Here is a 14,983-nt window from a genome sequence, read left to right as displayed (position 1 = left end):
CTGTAAAGCTGTAGGTTTTCTGAACAATTATTCCAGAATTGTTTTAAGACTTCAATCGCACAATCCATGCACCATTAAGATTCTAACGGTGTTTTGAAGACTTTTGAGTCGTAGCTATATATATTCCTCGACTGACATAAAATATTAATATAGCGCGCTGTTGTAAAAAGTACAACATTATCAAAAAACCTCGCTTGTCGTATACAGCGCGAACGCGGTGCAGTTTCGGTTGCTTGATGGCGCGCGTCCTGAAAGGTTTAGTGTGCACACAAACTTATGAATACTCTGAAGGCTTTAGCTTGTTTCTAACTCTAGAAAAACATGAACAGATTGTGTGGCATAATTATGAATTGCTTGTCGAGGATTAGTAATAACTGTTGATAGCAAAATATTGAAATATAAGCAAACTGTCTAAGGAATACAAAACAATAATCCATGAATATTTTTCAAAAGACGAATTTCGCACCAACTCGTCTTCGGGGTTGGCAGCACCCCCTCAGAATGTTATGAAATTTTGTAGGTTTCAAGACTTTACCTTTTCAAGTAACTTTGCGTATTTTGTTTTTTTTTTCAAAATTAACCTAGACTAACATTTAAAAAGAGTCAAAGTTCTATAACCGTTTTTTTTTTTTACAAAAAATAACTCGAATATGATAAGATGTACAAAAAAGTGATTTATGGGTGACATTTAGAGAATTGTCTAAGCTTTCATGAAAAAATATTTTAAAAATTCTAAATACATTTTTACACGCTAAAAATATATTTTTAAAATTAAAAGTCAATTTACAGAAAATGCCCACTTTTTTATGTTTTGAAATTTTTTGCCAAGAAAGTCAATATTGTTGCCTAACTTTCCTCCATACATCACAAGATGGGCACTTTTGAGGAAAAAAAGTTTTTCTAACAAAAACTTTTTCATGTTAGTTTTTTTAGCGTGTTGCGCATTAGCCGTTTTTTTCACAAAAAATATAACTCGAATATGATAAGTTGTACAAAAAAGTAATGTATGGGGGACTTTTAGGGAATTGTCCAAGCTTTCAAGAAAACATATTAAAAAAATATAAAAAAATGTTTTACACGCTAAAAAATATCTTTTCAAAATTAAAAGTCAATTTACAGAAAAAGCCCACTTTTTTATGTTTTGATTTTTTTTCCTAAGAAAGACAATATAGTTGCCTAACTTTCCTCCATACATCACAAGATGGGCACTTTTAAGGAAAAAATTTTTTTCAAAAAAAACTTTTTCATTTTATATTTTTTTGCGTGTTGTGCATTAACTCGTACAGTAATGTATCCAGAATCCTAATGACAATCCATTAAAACTTAATGGGCTCAACTACTTTTTTAATATCTTAACGTGCTTGACATTGAAAACGTGCTTGATATTGGAAAGGGCTCAAGACAAATTTGCTTTTAGGGTTTTATATCAATGAAAACGCTTGTGTATTGATGAAATATGTACATATGTATATGTGTATTCAATTATTTTCTTTTCTACAATATATACATCCTTCTTTTATACATTCTATTGTAACGTTTTTTGAATATTAGATCTTGAGTCTATCTGAAACAAAGTAAACTTTTTTGGATTATCTTTTGAATTCGAAAACTTCTTCGCTTCAATTTGATTTTCAGAAATTGGCACAAATGAATGAAATTTTTGTGTACCAGGTATTGTTTTTACGTGACTGTATGTGTATAGTTCTTCAAGTTCATCCGTCATTTTTGCATATTGTTCATTTGAAATAAAGCAGAAATTCAATTTTGTTATATGTATATCTGATTGTTTAACTGCCCAGTCATACAGTTCTCGAGGAGTTATGATTGTGTTTCCATAATCTGGAGCAAGACTTGCTCGTTTTGCCATTCGCTTGAGAGTACCTCCAACAGCGTCACATGGACCTTTGCCATGTGAAGTTGCGAAGAAGTGCCATTCTGCTTCCAATCCATAATTGGACCGAAAACTGCACAAACTGGCATTTTTTTTTTTGTTCTTATAATGAGCTGCTGCTCCATCTGACATGAAAGTAATTTTTGAGAAATCAATCGATTGTTTAATGAAATCCAGCAGTTTTGATATAAATAACTGAACTACTGTTGTATCGTGTGTAAGTACTTCAGATATTATTATAAAGCTCAAGTTTTCCAACTTATTTTCTTTTCTGTAGTACACTTCAAAGGGGTGAATGGTAGCTTGAGAATTATTCCAATGGTAACCTTGAGCTGAATTTTGAATGATAAATGAATAATTTTCTGAAAAGTCACAAATTGTTAATACTTCACCCTGTTTAAGAGATTCTTTTTTTTATCTGTATTAACGAGATTTTTAGCCCCTAGGCTAGTTCATCTCGGGACCCACGCTTTACTTCCCTTCCGAAGGAAGAACTCACATTTTGTGAGTTTGTCGGGAGTGGGATTCGATCCCAGGTCGTGATAGTCAAGTGTTCTAACCATCACACCAGGTCCACTCCACGGGGTTAAGAGATTCTTTTTTATCCCGCAAAAATTGAGGATTGTTCTTTATAAATGAAATCATGAGTTATAAGCTTATCAACTTTTTCTACAAAATACGGAACAAACTCGTCTATAGTCTTAGTAATAGTTTCCAAATTGCATCGATCAGTGGTTAGCCATTGTTGAAATAAAACCGATTCTTTATCATTCGCTTCTAATAATGATGTTAGTTCACTGGTTCTAGGCACACAATAATACAATTTCAGCAAACAGAATGCTGTTTTAAGCATTCAGCTATCAAAACAAGCTGAGAAACAGGTTCTATTCCAGTTGGGATGTAACGCCAAGAAAAAGAAGGCACCCAATCAAACAAAGTTGTAATGCCCGTTGAGTGTTATTAATTGGGTATAAGGATTCTTGATACATCCTGTACGAGTTAATGCGCAACACGCTAACAAAAATAACATGAAAAAGTTTTTGTTAGAAAAACTTTTTTTCTTAAAAGTGCCCATCTTGTGATGTATGGAGGAAAGTTAGGCAACAATATTGACTTTCTTGGAAAAAAATTTCAAAACATAAAAAAGTGGGCATTTTCTGTAAATTGACTTTTAATTTTAAAAATATATTTTTTAGCGTGTAAAAATGTATTTAGAATTTTTAAAATATTTTTTCATGAAAGCTTGGACAATTCTCTAAAAGTCCCCCATACATCACTTTTCTATAGGTCTTGTCATTTTTGAGTTACATCGATTTTAAAAAATTCTTCGAAAAAAAGTTAGGCCCTCTTCAAATGTTACTCTTGAAAATTTTCGAAAATTTAAGTATGCAAAGTTGCTTATAAAAACCTAGTCTTTATGCCCACCAAGTTTCATTCGATTCTGAGAGGGTGTTGCCAACCACTGGTCGAGTTGGCGCGAAATTCGTCAGAAAGAGGTACAAAAAGCGGAGGGGTACCATTCATTTTTCAGCACAGCTATTCCATTTCATTATAAAACACAACTTCTTGTGAAATATTTGTATGCAAAAAAGATACCTACTGCATTTATTCCAAAAAAGATCGTTTTGGGTTATTGAATCTAACATAACATATGGAAAAAAATCTAACGAAAAACGGGTTCAAATACTCATAATAACTCGTCAAGAACTAGGTTAATATTCAAACTGCCTTACTTGATTTTGCAGAACTACTACAATATGTATGCCAATCAGTGAGAAAGTCGAATTACCCCATTATTGCACGATACATGTGTTGAAATTACGGCTACCGTACCGAGCACCATTTTAATTGATTTTACCAAAAACAATGAGCCTGCATATAGTAATTTTCCGCTTGAATTGAATTTCGATTGTATGCTTCTCACAGATAATCGGGAAACGTAATACAAATAATACATGAGTTGGGAGACTGTTCCAACTGTTCAGCAGGGTGTTCCACAGTTATTATTTAAAGGGCTTTCTTTGCCTGCCATTGCAATTTGTATACTGTGTGAAAAGCATAATGCAACACTATGTCCAGGAAATCGAGAAAATTTGCTCGATTCGCCGTTTCCGAAATGATGATCCACAGCCTTCACCACTTCGCTAACAAAATACCTTAATTTTAGACCATTCACTCTCACATTTTTAATTTAAAAATTTTCATTAAAATATCATGGGTTTATATTTACTTTTTGTTCATCGTTGCGGCTTATCGTGGTAGCTTATTTACCACGGGCACGTTTTTCTGGTCCTTGCTGTTTCTGCGTATGTTTCCTATCCTTCTGCTTTCTGTATGAAATCACCTTGAGGTACCATTCGTTGCCTTGTTCCATCCAAAACTGTTAACTTTTCATATTCTCACTGTGTGTACTACTATCACACCGGTTTCCCTATACTGTAGCGTGGTTTTACATCCCTGGTGTCTTTTCACTTACATTCCGAACGTCGACATTCTTTCTTCAAGCAACAAGTTGAACATCAAGGCTGCACACATACACAAGGTTCCGGTGCTTTTGTGCCAGAGTGGTTCAGTGAAACTTCCGTACACCCGGAATGAGGCATTAATTCTCACTCGGTCTACCACTATCAGGAAGCACACAGTAGCAACATCCGTTGAGATGAAGGACGTCTGCTGGAATTAGGGGTCTCTGGTCCCCTACAACGACGACGATGGAAGAATTTCACTTTTCAGTCTCCTCAAGAATCAGCTCCCACGTAATCCTTTCGTCGGTGGCTTTTTGTTTCGGTCGCACTATGCTGTCTTCTGTACATAGGTATATTCTATTCAAGCTAGAAATCTACTCGTCTCGGCATCACGTCGTCATCGTCGTCTAAGCGAAGCGTTGAATGCAGAGATAATTTGAACTAATATGTTTTCACCATGTGGCAAAAGAACTATAATTTTATAATTGTGTTTCTTCTCACTTTCGGTATTGTGGTATTATAGAACTGTCGTAGCTCAGAGATCTCTTTCCACAAGATTATAATGAAATTTTCTTTTGTTTTTTAAGTGCACACTTTAAAACATCATTATTCACCAACTTGAAATATTATCAAAAAAAAGCATCAGAGCAAAATACCACTTGTCTTCATTTCCTACAACACTCACTATCCGTTCTATGCACTTGTTTGTTGGCCTTTTCTCCGGCAATCAGGTCAAATGATTCCGTTGGTTCATTCCACTCAACTTAATTTTATCGCATCTTTTCATTCACTTGTCCCATTCTGAAGAGTGTCGATAAGGTCGCTTCAACAACGTCCAACGTTGTTGGTTTCACGGGTGTTGCATCCCTCTTCGAGCCACAATCGCTTTAGCGGTTTTATCACAGATTGAATCCGTTAGTGAGCTTCTTTTTTCCGCGGAAGTCGGGAGCTCAAGTTCAGAAACGACTAGTTGCGAGCACAATTCCGGACCAACTGGTCCTCGTAACGTGAACGATACCAAGCTCCGGTAGCGGATGCCAGAAGATCGGCAAAAACGGTCCCGCATCGTGCTGTTCATCGTGCATTCTTTCGTTAGGCAGGATACGTTCGTTCGGTTTGAATTGAGGCATGCGTATTAACGCGCAAAGCGCGTGTTTACCTTCAAAAGATGCAAACGATGCGAGGGATCGTTGATTGTTTCGGTTTATTGTGAACTCGTTGCTTGGACTTTGAATTGCATTGATAACACAATCGCTTACACGTTCTCGTGTGATCCTTGGATCCTAAGGACAGTATGCTATGTCAACTGGTAGAGGAATAAATACCCTCCACCAGGATCGTTTAAGGACTGTTCAATTTATAAAACGGACAACTTTACAAGGCTATAAAAAGAAGACGCGTTGTTCAAATTTAATCACCCTAGCTTCGTGGTTCAGTACATCATCTTTCATTATAGTAATCATTTTTGAATCGAATAAAAATAGTTTTATTTTATAGAAAATCGGTCAGGTGTTAAATGAGGTGAATTTTTCGATTGCTGAAGATTGAAAATATATATACAATTACTGTTTACATATGGTATATCGCTTTTAATACCACAAAAGTATGTGCCATGCTGCAGCAGCAGAGTAATATACATTCTGGCAAAATTTCAACTCAATTGGAAAATTATGTGTTGAGATATTAAAGTCTCAAGTGAGATTCGATTTTTTGAATACAATTTAATTGCAAAGCAAAAAGGGCATGAAAATATTAAATAATCAATTTTTTTATGCATCTAGTCGAAATAGGGGAGAATATGGTTTTAAATGCAGAAAACTTCTTCTTAAGGCGAAACTGGAAGCATTTCCTCACTTTTTGGTTTTTGATTTTTTTATTAAATAACGAAGCAATATTTTCAAAACCGGTTTTCGTGCACATGTAGAGTATGGATCAAGGTATCTTCTGATTTTTTTTTGTAGTGGAAAATGTTTTTCGTTTTTGCAAAAACCATTTTTTAACAAAATTTCACAAAAAAAAATGATTTTTGCAAAAATGGAAAATATTTTCCATCTCAAAAAAATTCAGAAGATTCCTTGATCCATACTCTACATGTGCACGAAAACCGATATTGAAAATATTGCATCGTTATTTAATAAAAAATCAAAAACCGAAATAATGAGAAAATGCTTCCAGTTTCGCCTTAATAGCATTGCTCTGCTGGTTTGGTTACTGTGCGCCAAAATCAAAACAGTTTCGTTCTTTGAAGATTCTTCCAAATACCAATGCAACCTAATGCAAATTTTGCATAACAATGCAATGGTTGGAAATAAAAACTTTGCATTCGATTATTATTAAATAAGGTTTACAATAACATAGGACCAACTTTGTTGAAAATAAATAATAACAAGATTCGTCAGAGTCGAAAATCTGCATCAATGGAGCAAAAAGTATGAAATTTTTTTTTATATGGCCATCTTTTTGGATTAAATTTTTGATGAAAAATGCAATTAAAAGTAATTTTTTCTTCCGTATCATTCAGAGACCAATATTCTTCTACTCTTTACAAATTTTTAGCCGAATCCGTGATGCTATTGCAACACAGGACTTAAATAAACATTTTTTAACAATTTCTATGAAAACAAGGCAACTCACTATATCAAGCTGGAGAATGCTTAGTACATTATTACTGATCAACTATTGAGCTTTACCTTTAGTAGAATAGTATAAGATTCCAATACATTGAAAACTTCATGAAAATGTGCATGTTAAGTATGTGGAAAGTTTTGTCGAATTTTGAGAAATGGGTTTTTATTGATGTTATACGAAAACCGCCTCAGTTACACAATAAAGAACATTTTGCTCAATATTATTTTTCCTACATTTGAGAATAGTTATAGAAAGTTATGCAAAAAATGTATAGTGATTTCATTGAAAAAAAAGGAATCACACGAGCAAGTTGTCCGTTTTATAAATTGAATAGTCCTTATATAGGCAGGGAGGATGTTCCATCTGTTCAACAGTATGCTCTCAATTCGATCCTATTCAAAACAACAACAAACGTCGTTTTTTTAATAACAAAAAGAACGGAAATAATAGATGTCGTTTCGCTTCGGTATTTTACTCAAAAATATATAATCACAAATATAACCGACATGGTCTTGCAAAATAATTGTACTCTTTATATGGTAGAAATCTACATCGTCATATGCGTTAATTCTCGTCTTATCAGATGGAAAATAGCCTAAAGTCATAGATATTCCATCTTGCATTTGCCAATGGCTCATCAGATGGAAGTAAAAATATGTAGCCTATTAATAACTACTCCTAGCCTAGTGCATTAAAATTAAATAAATACCTAAAATTTGACGTTTTAGTTAACTTTTGTTCTTGTTTTGCGTTTGTCGAAGGCAAACATCTACGGTAAAATAATATTTTTTTACCATCTCAGGTACCATTGAGTGACGTAAAAATGTTCCCGGAATTATTCCGGGAAATATACGTGGTCTAGACGGAAACAAAATTCGAAGGACAATTATTTAATATTTTTTTAAAGAAATAATAGTTCTTTCACAATATTTCTTACTTGATATGTATACTTATTTATAATTAGCAATGGATATAAAATTGGCCATGAGACATTAGGCGAGGTGCAAGAATAAACTTGATCATTATTGGTCGGTATTTAGCTAGACGGGAATTAGACAAAAAACCCTAATGCAAGTGACAGATGGTTACCGACTAGCATTGGGCAAATCTGGCTGAGACATTGATTTTAGTGAATCGATTTGAATCGGATCAGCAGAATTTCACATCGATTCGATATTACAAAATATTACAAAACTATAAAATGATTCGTTAGCTGCATGTATTTCAAATTCATGGTATGTTTTATTTGTCAGTGCATTTTGAAAAAAATGAAATTTAATATTTTTGAATCGAAAGAAGAGATTCCCAGAACTCTGAAAAGTATTCCCATATAGTACTGAGATAAATTCCCACAGACAGCTGAGAGAAAATCCCCCATAATCTTTAAAGAAACTCCTTCAGAATTCTGAAAGGAGTTTCTCAAAAATTATGAGAGAGATTAATTCCGAATGCTGAAAATGAATACACCTGAATCCTGAGCGACATTGTCTAGAAAAGAAAGCAAGACTCTTTAGGTATCTTGGTAGGAAATCTCTCTGAATTCTATTAAGGAATTTCCTAGAAATCTGTGAGAGATTACTCCATATCTAGGAGACGGATTTTCTCAGAGTCCCGAAAGGAATTCCCCCAGAATCCTGTGATAAATTGTCTCAGAATCCTAAGAGAAGCTTTCCCTTGGAATTATCCCAAAATGTTCCAGAATCCTAAGAGAGATAGTCCCAGAATTCTAAATCGAATTATCCCAGAATCCTAAGATGAATTCTCCCAGAATCCTGAGAAGAATTCCAAGAGCAATTCTTCCCTATTCTTGAGGTAAATTCATCTAGAATATACTCTCCCAAAATTATGTTTTTGGAGTTCTAAGATGAAGAAGAAAATTAAAAGAAATGACCCAGAATCCTGGAAAGGGCAGCTTAGAACCCTAAGAAGGATTACTCCTGAGTACTGAGAAAGGTTCCCTCAAAATACTGCACGGGATTTCCAAAGAAACCTGAGATATATTCTCACAGAATTCTGGGAGATATGATTCGCCTAGAATCCTGAGGAGAATTCCTCCAGAATCCTTTTAAGTACTCTCCCAGAAATCCCCTGAAATCCTGGATGGAATCCTTTAGAATGCTGAGAATAAGTCTGCCAGAATCTCCCCTGAATTCTACGAGTTATTGCCCCAGAGTACTGAGAGAGATTATCAGAGGGGTTCTTCCAGATTCTTGAGAAAACTATATCTATATATAAACTAAAGGATATTGACGTAGTACCGGTAGTACCGGTACCACAAATACCGACCGGTATTTTACCGGTACTATCGGTACTGTAAGCCCCAATACCGAAATACCGGTACTCACCAAAATTAGTCGGTACTGCGACCCCTACTAAAGGGGGATTTTTCCGAAAATCTGATAAGGATTCTCCCTGGAAGAGATTACGGAAACTTCTAGAATGGACTTCCCCAGTATTCTGAGAAGGAATCTCTGGAATTCTGTGAGGCATTCCCACATAAAACAGAAAAATTTACCGCTGATTCCTGCAAGACATTCCCCCAGAATCTTTGAAAGGACTCCCCTAGGCTCCTGAAAGGGATTTTGCTCGAACTCCGACTGTGATTTTCTAGTATACTTTAAATTATTACATCAGAATCTCAAGAGAATCTTCCCATAATCTTGTCAGGGATTTTCCCTGATTACTAAGAGGGATTCTCCCAGAATCCAGATTCTCGTAAAATGCTGTGGAGGATTTCTTCCGAATCCTAAAAGGAATCACAAAATCTATGCGAGGGATTCTCCAAAATCCAAATTTCTCTAGAGAATTCTGCCCAGAATCTCGTGAGAGATTCTTCAATATTTAAAAATTTTGAAATAAATGCCCTAAAATCTTAAAAAAATATAGCAGAATCAAGAGACAAATTCCCAGAATCTTGAGAGAAATCCCCCCAGAATCTTAACGGGGATTACCCCAAAAAGCTGATTTTTTAGAGAATCTTGAGAAGAGTACCCGCAGAATACTTATTGATATTCCCTCAGAATCTTAAAAGGATCTTACGCAGAATCCTGAGATACCACTAGAATCCTGAGAAATACTTACCTTTACTTACCTTACCGGTCAGGCTAAGGCCGGGGTAGCCGCCTCCATTCCACTCGGTCCATGGCTGTTTGCCTCCAGTTCCGCACTCTGCGTAGCACTATGGGGAAAGTGGTGGACAAAAATCGAAAAATTGACTTGCTTTGAATGACGGTTCTTATATACCATTTGAGAGCCAGATAGTTCAAACCTAGATTCCCAAAATTTCAGCCCTCTGTGATGGAAACTCATTGCGCCACAGATATCAGACTTAGAAAAATAGTGAAAATTGTAGAAAAAATGGATTTTAAACAAATGCAGTTTTCTCAGTGAAAAAACGGTTCAATTTTGGATTTGAATCCACCGATGGAAATGTTATTGTCTGAACTTTAAAATGGGTGTGTTGTTGGGGTTACACGGTTAATTGAAATTGGTTAAAAATGAGTAATTATTGACAAAAACAACATTTTTTGCCTAAGTTGGTCTATATCTAACAAGCAGGGTCGAGCAGTCTCAAGAGACCGCCTCCACAGTTTAGTTTGAGGTCTATAGTATCTGCGGAACGTGAATCCAGCTGCGGATAGCTGCGGATGAGCGTCATTTTGGCCCAAGCCCGAAAAATTGATTTTTTTAATTATTTTTTGTTAACTATGATTATTGATTATACGAGCACGTACAAAAAAAAAATCGTACAAATTAAACAGTGCTTCAAAGGTGGTACTGTTAATTGTAAAATTAAGTCTTAAAAATGTTACACACTTAATTACTTTTATGTTAAAAATGGGTAAAAACTGATAGAAAATTATCGTTCCATACATAAACTGTATCGACCCATCTGGACTGAAATACTTCCTTTGTTCACGAAAATTTTGTTTATATTTTCATTACATATTTAGCAACAGGGAAAGAAACGCCACATCTTATATATTAATTTTACTAAAAACTACCTACTTGTACTTAAAAGATTAGAATAATATTTTCAATTTATAAGTTCGTTTTCAACCTCAACGCTAGCACGTGAATATAGCACAGTAGTAAATTCAACGCAAACAAATCTGAAAATAATTGTTTGTGGTAAGATGGAACATAGGAGCATCGTGTTACCACAGACAAACAGACATATCACTTGGGACAAAATGCGATAAAAATCATCATCACGAAAACATAATCGTCCAATGCTAATCGCGTTAAAAAAAAGAAACGATGGGAACTGCGTAGAGTAAGACGTCTGTTTATCTGTGGTGTTATTTTAAATCTAAAAAAATCTCAAATAGTCAATGCAACAAAAGTAATTGACTATATCAAGGCAAAATATAATTTTGATCTTGCTAAAGAAGAGCGACTACAGTAGACGTTCGCTCAGTGCAAAAGCTTTAACTGCAAGTCCGCTAAGTGCAACAATTTTGCAGTTATCGCACCGCTATCCGTCATAATGAAATGTCAACAGCGATGCGATGTTTTTCTCATGCACTTTTGCTGCAATGTAATGTTTTTCAAATGCATATTGACTGCATTCTGCAGCAACTTACAGTTCTATGACATCTGCCAGTTTTTGCAGTTATCGAATTTCATTCGTTCAGTGAAACGCAAACATGTTGCAGTTATCGAATGTCTACTGTACTTCAAAATATTTTTACAATGCATAGCAAAAGGCTCACGCAAAAAAAGCTTTGAAAAACAAAATAACGATTCGCGCGACGCTTATTCGGAACTTGGAAACGATGTTATGTTTAGCGGTAATGTGGACACTATAGAAATAATGAAATAGGCATAACGATTCAAATATGGTGAATTTGATTGGCCATGTTCTCAAAAATCGTGAAAGTGAATCTAAAATGTTCATAATTCCCAAAAAAATATATGGAATGATGTCACCTGAACAGAAAAATAAGTAGATATTGCTTGTGAATTTGATTAAGCTCTGTCTCTTGAAACTTAATTAATAAAATTTGTGATGGAAGTTTATCAATGAAAATGATGTTCTATTTAGCAGTATATTCATTCCTGCAGTATAAAAAATGGAGACAAATCACCAACTTAGTTATTGATGTTGATATGTGTTCAGTAAAATAATAGAAGCATATTAAAAAAGTATCCTTTCGACGAGTTTGAACAAATATTACAGTAGGGGGGGGGGGGGCGATGTGGTGGTAGATAAGTTGGAAGGGAGGCTCTTGGCAGATAAACAATTCTTAACCAAAATACATGATCGATAAAACAATACTCTTATATAACATTTGAAAAATGGGAGGGGGGTCAGATTTGCATCGAAGGGGGGAGGGGTGTGGTGCTTCTACCTCCACCTCTCCTATTTTATCTTATGCATGGCAATCTTATTCTAGTTTTGATTTGCATTTGAACTGTCTCAAAAATTAAAAAGAAACGTTTAAAGTAATTGTTTAGGAATAAGTAGTTCCTAACTGGGTTAAATACTAGTTACAGCTTCCAGATGTGATGAAAATACATAAATTTGACTAATGTTATGCTAATCTTACTAGAATACTTCCAAAAAATGCGGAAAAACCAAAAAAATATTTTTGGCCACCACTTTGTATGGAGCCGCCCCATAGTGCGTAGGGTCCGCAGATCGTCCTCCACTTGGTCGACCCACCTAGCTCGCTGCGCTCCAGAATCCTGAGAAATATTCCCCCAGAATTCTGAGAGGAATTTCGCCATAATTCTGAGAATGCTGAGTATGATTCTCCAAGAAGTCTGGGAGAAGTTCCTGAGAATGCTTAGAAAGGTTTTCTCAGAATTCTGAGTGGGATCTTCCAGTCTTCCAGAATCCTTAAATTAACCCAGATCATCCAGAAATTTCTTAGAATCCTGAAAAGGACTTCGCCCTAGGAAGGGAATACCCAAAAACCCTGAAATGAATTCCCTTAGAATCCAGAGATTTTCTAGAATTCTTATAGGGGCCTGTCCATAAACTACGTAGACTCTTAGGAGGGGACGGGGGGGTCTGGCCAAAGTCTACGCTCCATACAAATTTCGAAAATTTTGTATGAACAAAAGTCTACGAGGGATGAGGTGAGGGGGGGGGGGGGGTCTGAGATGGCTGAAAAAAAGTCTACGTAGTTTATGGACAGCGCCTAGGTATTCCCATATAATACAACTAAGAAAAATTCCTCCAGAATTGATAAAGGGACTCTTTCATGATTCTGAGGATCCCTCTAAAATTATGTGAAAGATTCCTTCAAAATGCTGAAAATTATCACGCTAGCATCCTGAGAGAGACCTTTTTATGGAAAAGAGAGAAAGACAATTCCAATAAGAATCCTCCCTGAATTCTATTCGGGATTTTCCCAGAATCCTAGAAGAGATTACTCTAGTTTTCTGAGAAGAATTCTCTCATAATCTTTAGAGGAATTCTTCCAGAATTCTGAGAGATTTCCTCAGATTCCCGAGATGGATTCTCCCTGAATCCTGTGATGGATTGCCTCAGAATCCTGAGAGAAGTTTTTCCTCGGGATTCTCCCGGAATGCTTAGACGGATATCCCCAGAACTGCATGGCGGATTCTTCCAGAATCCTGAGAGAAATTCTCCTGCAGACATCCCATTAGAGTCCTGAAAGAGGTTGCTCCAGAAACCTGAGAGGGATCTTAAAGGTCCCATTAGACATGACAAATATTTGGCCAAATAAGCCCAACAAATGATCAACACAACGTAAACCATGGCAATCTTGAATGAATGTCGGACTTCAATGGCAAATAGTTGGCATAATGACGAACAGTTTAATGGTAGAGGGGATCTTCCACATTATTAAGAGAAATCCATCTAGAATCCTGAGAGGGATTCTAAAAAAAAATAGTTCGGAACCCAGAGATGGACTGACCTAGAATCCTGAGAAGAACGCGCTAGAACCCTGAAAGGGACTCTCTAGCTAGACCATACGAAGGTTTGCTCCAGAATCCTCAGAAAGATTCACTTAGACTCCTGGGAGGGATTGCCCAAGAAACTTGAAATATTCACAGGTACACTCCCGTTCAAAAGTTTGGGGTCACCCCCTCAAAAACATGTCATTTTTTTAGGCCCATATCTCCGCCAATTTGCGTCCGATTTCAAACCCCTAGGTTTCATTCAAAAGATAATAAGTCAAAGAAACTTTAAACATGATTTAAAAGAAACTTTTTCAAAAAATTTTGTATGTAAACTTAACCCAAAGTTGCCAAATTTTCTAAAAAATGAATATAAACTTACGGCAGTGTCGCTGGAAGTTGGGTCGACCAAATTTTAAGATGAGAGCGGTAATATGACCCATTTTCTATTAGCTTTCAACTGCTTTTTACAGAACTTAGCTAAAAAATCCAGAAAAAAAGTTATTAAGTAAATTAATCCTTGATGTCATCGACCAAAAGTTTGGGGTCACCCCTCAATATGATGTATCGGTCAAAAGTTTGGGGTCACTTTCGTAAAACATGGAAAAGTGATTTGGTGATATCTTCGTCATCTATAGTTCAATTTTAATTATTTTTGGCTCATTTCAAAGAAAATTAACTAAATTTACGTTTGATGTCTTCAACTTAACGTATTTAACGATTTTTGTATATAAAAATGTTATGTAAAGTTAGCACATTTTACCACGCTTCAAAAAATGAGGCAACTTTACGTTAAGTTTTAGTATGTAAATTTCAACAAATATTTGTGGTTCAATGTCTGTGCAGTAGCTATCATTCATTTTGTTTCAAATAAGCCAAGAAGAATTAAAATTGAATAAAAGATGACAAAGATATCAACAAATAACTTTTCCATGTTTTACGATAGTGACCCCAAACTTTTGGCCGATACAGCATTTTGAGGGGTGACCCCAAACTTTTGGTCGATGACATCAAGGATTAATTTACTTAATAACTTTTTTTCTGGATTTTTTAGCTAAGTTCTGTAAAAAGCAGTTGAAAGCTAATAGAAAACGGGTCATATTACCGCTCTCATCTTAAAATT

At 35.4% G+C, this 14,983-nt stretch overlaps 1 protein-coding gene across 2 annotated transcripts in view; it reads right to left on the bottom strand.

The window, feature by feature from the left end:
• LOC109407532 (sex peptide receptor) overlaps positions 1-14,983 on the bottom strand; it is a 166,650-nt gene that overhangs the window by 88,061 nt on the left and 63,606 nt on the right. The window contains exon 1 of one of the 2 annotated variants that reach the window (XM_019680598.3): positions 4,122-5,365. The exons of the other annotated variant lie outside the window; for it this stretch is intronic. The gene's annotated coding sequence lies outside the window, so the exon portion shown is untranslated. Of the gene's footprint in view, positions 1-4,121; positions 5,366-14,983 lie in introns of those variants that run through there. 2 annotated transcript variants of the gene reach the window in all.

This window comes from Aedes albopictus, chromosome 3, assembly GCF_035046485.1.
Source record: "Aedes albopictus strain Foshan chromosome 3, AalbF5, whole genome shotgun sequence".
Classification (NCBI taxonomy): Eukaryota; Metazoa; Arthropoda; class Insecta; order Diptera; family Culicidae; genus Aedes; species Aedes albopictus.
This window is presented reverse-complemented; position numbering and strand designations above follow the sequence as displayed.